We start from the raw sequence: 6,976 nt of genomic DNA, 5'->3' as shown, positions 1-6,976 counted from the left end.
AAGAACTAAAGCGCAGACATCACAGAGATTTCCGGGACTTGGAGCAGTAGCTGATGACACTTGGTATGGTCTCCCTCTGGGGAAGGGCTAATGCATTTTTGAAAATTGCATTAGGTGAGGTTGGGAGCATTTGGGGAAGCATATGAGTGAAAAGGATGTGGATGGAGATATTAGGAGACCAGCAAGGTGATTTATGGCAGACAGTTGCCATTAGTTATTGCCTGGTATTCACCCCCCATCCTGGGCTCTGATTTCCTTTAGGGGCTCTCTTATCCAGCCTTATGTATGGTCTTGGTGCATCACTGAAATTTGGCATCTGCCTTACTATGAAGTGAAGAGGATAGATCTTTCCTCTAATTACCTTGGTTTCCACCCATTTCCAAGCCTGACATTCTAGCCTTCTTGTAAGTTTGTGAGCTGCTAAGAGCCTTGCTATAAAGTTCCCTTTTTGTTTAAATTATCTAGAGTCAGGATCTAGGGCCTGGGAAGACTGATCCATTCACTGTGTGATGGGCACTGTGGTAGGTGTTTATCATACACTGTCAACAAGTCTCAGAGCCCCCTACTAGCCTCATGGAGAAGAGAGGCCTTTAAAGGCTAATTGCTAGTAGCAAGAACCACAGATCCATTTGTCTCTGCTAATCAGGGAATTTTAAAAGGGGAACATAAGTGCAGTTTTTAGTGTAGGAATCAGGAGTTGATCCTCACCAGCCAAGGGGAAGAAGCAGTTTGCAAGCTTTCTCCAGCCTGTGTCCCGTGACAGGTGAGACAGGAAGAGAAATCCATTGTCATAAATAGAGTTAATTTTTTAAAAAATTCTTATTTAAATACAATTTACTTAACATACACTGTATTATTAATTTAGGGGTAGAATTCAGTGAGTCATCAGTTGCCTATAACACCCAGCCCTCATTCCATCAAGTGCCCCCCTAATGCCCATCACCCAGTTACCCTATCTCCCCACCCGCCTCCCCTCCAGTGACCCTCAGTTTCCTAGAGTTCATCACTTATGGTTTGCCTCCCTCTCTGTTTTTATCTTATTTTCTTTTTTCCTTCACTTCCCTTATGTTCATCTGTTTTTTTTTCTTAAATTCCACATATGAGTGAGATCATATGGTATTTATCTTTCTCTGACTTATTTTGCTTAGCATAGTACCCTCTAGTTCCATCCATATCATTGCAAATAGCAAGATTTCATTCTTGTTGATGGCTGAGTAATGGTGCTGGGAAAACTGGATATCCATATGCAAAAGAATGAAGTTGGACCCTTACCTTATGCCAAAAAATGGATCAAAGACCTAAATTTAAGAACTAGCTAGTTCTAAATTTAAGAACTAGTCCTTAGAATAAAACACAGTTGAAAATCTTCATGACTTTGGGTTAGGCAATGATTTCTTCAGTATGACACCAAAAACACAGAAGAAAAAATAAATCAGGCCTCACCAAGATTAAAAACTTCTGTGCATCAAAAGACACTATCAACATAGTAGAAAGACAGCTCACAGAATGGAAGGAGATATTTGCAAATCATCTATCTGATAAGAAATTAATATCCAGAATATATAAAGAATTCCTATAACTCAACACACCAAAAAGCCTGAACAACCCAGTTAAACAATGGGCAAAGGTTAAACTAGGCATTTCTCCAAAAAAGATACACAGGTAGCCAGTAAGCACATAAGAAGATGCTCAACATCACTAGTCATCAGGGAAATGCAAATCCACACCAGTGCATATCCATTAGGACCTCTATTAGTCAAACAGAAAATCATTGATGAGGATGTGGAGAGCGGAGACCCCAATCATGGCTGGTGGGATCTCTGTGTCTCTCATGAATTAAAAACAAAAAAAAAAAACATTGCTGGTGGAAACGTAACATGGTGTAGCTGGGAAACAGCAGCTCCTAAGTAAGTTGGACACCGAGTTATAATATGACCCAGCAATTCTACTTCTAGATGTATACCTGAAAGAGCTGAAAGCGGGAGCTCAAACTTGTACATCTATACTCATGGCAGCAGTACTCACAAGGGCCAAAAGGTTAAAAACAAACAAACCTGTCAATCAGTGGGCAAATGGGCAAACTGCGGTGTATGCATTGCCATAAAAAGAAATGAAATTCTGGTACATATTAGAACATAGATGAAACATGAAGACATGGTGCTAAGTGAAATAAGCCAGACACAGACAAATAGTGTGGGATTTCATGTATATAAAATATCTAGGCTAGGGGAATTTCTAGAGATAAGAAAGTAGAATAGAGGTTGCTAAGAGCTGAGGGGAGGGAAAATGGGGAGTTATTGCTTAATGAATACAGGGGTTCTGTTTGGGGTGATGAAAGTGCTCTGGAGGTGGATGGTGGGTAAACAACACTGTGAATGTACCTAATGCCACTGAAATGTAAGCTGACAGTGGTAATTTTGTTATGTACATGTTGTCATAAAGAAATTATCAAGATAATAAGGCTGGTGAGATCTTCCCTGAGAAGTTAATTTGGGTGGCTAACGATCAAAGATACTCGAAAAAAATACTGTATTATCCCAGGCTTGAGGATTTTTTTTTTTTTTTTACAGGTTGTTGTAAAACATGGTTGGAGGTAAGTCTAGTACATTTCAATTATTAATATTCCTGTTTATACCATAATTCATTTACACTAGAATTTCTATTTGATTTGTCTCTTCCCTGAATCACAAGAAAAGGATTGGCAAGATTGTCATTGAACTCGAGGTTTAAGTGAGTCTCATTTAAAACACAGGCTCTGGGATCCCTGGGTGGCGCAGCGGTTTGGCGCCTGTCTTTGGCCCAGGGCGCGATCCTGGAGACCCAGGATCGAATCCCACGTCGGGCTCCTGGTGCATGGAGCCTGCTTCTCCCTCTGCCTGTGTCTCTGCCTCTCTCTCTCTCTCTCTGTGTGACTATCATAAATAAAAAAAAAAAAAAAAAAAAAAAAAAAAAAAAAAAAAACACAGGCTCTGTGGCAAACCTCAAGTGCACTTTGGTGCTCCTCCCAGGAGCGCCTGACTACCCCAAGATGTACATTATCTGCAGAAGATAAGACCGAGGGCCCAAGTGTCATGTCTGCTGGCCCCGAGCGCACGGTGGGCGTGAACTGCCTGCTGCGTCCCAGAGGCAGAAACCCCAGCTGCGGGTGAGGATGGCAGCCACGGCCTCTGACAGGGACAGCTTTGGCATATTTCAGGGAGGACTGCCGGCTTCTTTATTTAACACTGGTTACTAACTGTACCCAGCAACCGGGGGCAGGACAGCCAGGGCCGCAGGACGATGAAACAGCCAGCAAAGCATTCAGAATCCACACTGTTGGGTTTTGCTTTTGTTTTTTGTGCACCACTTCTATTCAGAGCATCTCTCCTCCAAAGTGATCCCAGGGTCCTGGGATGGAGTCCTCCACCGGGCTCCCCATGAGGAGCCTGCTTCTCCCTCTGCCTGTGTCTCTGCCTCTCCCTCTCTCTGTGTGTCTCATGAATAAATAAAATCTTAAAAAAAAAAAAAAGAATCACATTTACTAAGAAGAAAAGCATATGATTGTTTCACTGCCTGTCTTAGCTGCTACTGGTACAGGTTGCTGTTTTAGAATGGAAGGAAGTGCATAGTGGGAGGAGGGCAGCTTTCTGATAAAAAAAAAAAAACCTCTTGCAATGTTTATCCCCACATTGTCATAGTCACAGCGGATGGACTTGGGCAATTGCTGTCAAAGCAGCTTAAAAACATGCACAGGAAACTGTACATCTTAGGGTAGTCACGTTAGAAATAAGTTGCTGATAAATTGGAAGCTGTTTTATAGAGTGTTTTTTAAATGATGACATATGTTGTCCATTGTTGGCCCTTGAGAAGTGACAAACCACCCAGGGCTTCCCTGCTCTTGGCGACCCTCGGTTCTGGATGCCGGCGGCGGAGGCAGCAGCCCGCAGCGGGAGCCGACGGGCCACCTGGGCGCAGTCCCTGCGGTCCGGCCCTCTGCGCCCGCGCCTGCCTCGAGCGCACCGTCGGATTAGACCGCGCCCGGGCGCCTGCGGGCCGGGCCGGGGGCTGGGGCCGGCTTCAGGGGTCCCCGCTCTGCGCGTCACTGCCGAGGCTCTACAGCCCGCATCTCTTCCAGAGGCTCCTGAACGCTCCTCGGTGGAGGACATAACAGATGGACTTTCTGGGCGGGCCATCGGCCACAACGGTTGAGGGACTTCGGTTTGGGGCAGCGGAGGCGGAGGGCGCGCGCGTCACTGAACCGCCGGGGGCGGGAGCGCAAAGCGCGTCTGTCTGAAGGCAGCAGCGGCGTCTTCGGGACACAGACCCGCCGTCAGCTCTGAAAGCCGCTCTGGGAGCCGCCCCTGCTCTCCCGGCCTTCTCACCGCCCCGGCTGCCTTACTTTGCACTGCTTGGCTCCCGGGTTCCTTTACTTGGAAAACATCCTGTTCAGCTCTGTCCGTGCAAACCTAGCCTCACCCTTAACGCCAGGTGCGCCGCTTCACCCCCAAAGATGCAGGAACACCGACCTCCAGGAATCACGAGGTCATCCCCATTGGTCTCGCAGCCTGCCTGCTGCCTGCGCGTCTCAGTGAACAGTTCAAGGAAGACCGCGTCCCCGGGAGTGTATACACCAGTCTCATTTTCTGCAGGCACATACGCATGCACAGGCTTATTTAGCCGAATGGATACCTGCATCCATCGTACTTACTGGGCTTATTCACAAATACTCTGATTTGTTCCTTTCAGGCCTCCTGAAGTTAGATGTGACTTGCTTGGGCCAATGAAACCATCCAAGTAGAGGGAACAGGAAAGCAAGTTCCCATTTAGACTCTAGGATTTGCGTGGGACAGGCGTGTTCTGGGGACCAGAGTGGCTGAAGCAAAGCAAAGGAGGTGAGTCTGAGAGGTCTCGGGGAGCACTTCATAGAGGGGGGTTTGGGGGCCACTGTTAAGGACGTGGGCTATCACTGAGGGAAACGGGAGCCAGCTCAGGAATTCCAACACAGGATCTGCTGGGCAAGGGAGAATGCAGGTGCTCACTGCGGATGTGATGGTGTGTGTGTGGGTGTGTGTGTATGTAACCTTCCAAGTGCACCTTGACTGATGACAGACTTTTCAGTTTTCCAGGTCATTCTATCTTGCAGGCAAGTTGAGAACCACCACTTCAGAGAAGCCAGGGGACCAATTAATGGAAGGGAAACCTGCAATCCTTATTTTAAACTTCATTTTTGTTTTCCTAATCACACCTACAAGTTGATGGCTGACGCTGGGTCCTCCCCTCCCTCCCCTCATCCAGGGCTTCTGAGAGGACACACTAGAGGGAGGACAGAGACTCTTCTGCCAACCAGTGATGCCTGATCCTGACAGCTATAAAAAAGTAAGGGGCATCTGTGGAGCCTAGGTTGATTCATTGCTTTTAGTCTCAGAAAAGTAGAATTATCTTCAGAAAACCTGAAAACACTTTAGAACCCCTTCTTCTTGCCCTTTTCTTCCCTGCCTCCACACTCCCTCTTCCTCTTCCTCTCTTGCCAAAAAGAACACTGCCAATTTCATTAAATGACTCCAAGTTAAAGTCTAAGAAAATCATAGATTCTAAGATTAAAAAGTACAATGATTCTCACATAAAGCATTCAAATTTTTATACCTGATTTTTGAACAAAAAAGTTTGCTTTTCAGCCCAAGAAACTAAAATATCAAAACAGTTCCAACAGATTTAGAGAACCAACTACATGATCTTCAAAAACTGCTACTGCATCATCTCAAATCATGGAGACTTGCCCTCCAGGAAGTTTCCTTCTTGGAGCCCTCCTGAGATGAAGCTTTTACTGACACTGTAGTTCTGTCAGATGCCAAATCCATCTGGTTGTGAAGCAGCCAACCTCTCTGAAGGTCAAGTTGAACCAGTAACACTAGTGACATGCTCTCAGAGTTGACCTTGAACAAGGGCATTTATAGATGCATATATAACACCCTTATAACCATATTGTCATCAAACAGTCCAACCTACATATATTGTAGAAATCAGGACAGAGCATAATGCAAACCCTTAGGATATGTGAAGATGCAGAATTCAACACCCTCAGACTTTTCTAAAAAAAACAAATTTACATTAAGTCCTAAAGCGAACGTAGTCTAGCAACTTACATATTTAAAACAAAACCAAAGGAAAAAAAACACAAGGCAAGCATTCCGATTTTAGACATAAAAGTAAATACTAAGGAAGAAGGACACCAAGCAGGCTTCCTTTCTGAGATCTAGGCACATTAGCAGTTTTGCTGTCCTTAGTAAATGCTAAGACTTCGGTCTTTTCATCTTATTAAGGATCATTGCAGCAAAGTCTGTCAAAACACATCAAGAAAAGTGGACAGCTATAAAAGTTGAATTTACGCCAGCTACATGAAGACTTTTATTTGCTTAATGACAAGTTAAAAAGTCACTTCCCATGTGCTTTTCTACATCAAGTCACTATAGTTGTTTTGTTAGGAATGTTCTGGAGACCTTTAGTTAAGAAAAAAAAAAAACTTTGTTTTGTTATCAAGCAGTGAAAAGATCAATGGCTAAAATAACTTGAGAATGACCCTGCTGTTATAATGATATATAGTGAATCTTTGTTTTCTTCATTAAATAGAATCGAATACACACTGAAGATTGTTAAACTGAAAATTTAAGACACAATCCTTGGGATGATTTCAGTATGCTAATGTGAGGTACACATATAACCCATTTGACCCAGAATAGTCACAAACTCTTCTAGCAAACCCTTTTTCAATACCAAACAATTTTAGTCAGTTGATAGCAAAACAAACACAATAGCAAAATATAATACAAAAAGGATCTTTAGGAAGTACACAGAATTGCTACAATCTAAGTCAGAGTTTGACTGTCACTTAGAGCCCTCATTCACCTCTTCTTTTAAAACTACACTTAAAAGAATAATTTTCAGAGATTTCAGTGATGTCTCAGACTGAGGTGGATCCATAAATCTCAACACCTTTACT

The sequence above is a fragment of the Vulpes vulpes genome, chromosome 6 (genome assembly GCF_048418805.1).
Source record: "Vulpes vulpes isolate BD-2025 chromosome 6, VulVul3, whole genome shotgun sequence".
NCBI classification, from domain to species: Eukaryota; Metazoa; Chordata; class Mammalia; order Carnivora; family Canidae; genus Vulpes; species Vulpes vulpes.
The sequence above is the reverse complement of the archived record's forward strand: the minus strand, read 5'-3'. Positions refer to the sequence as shown.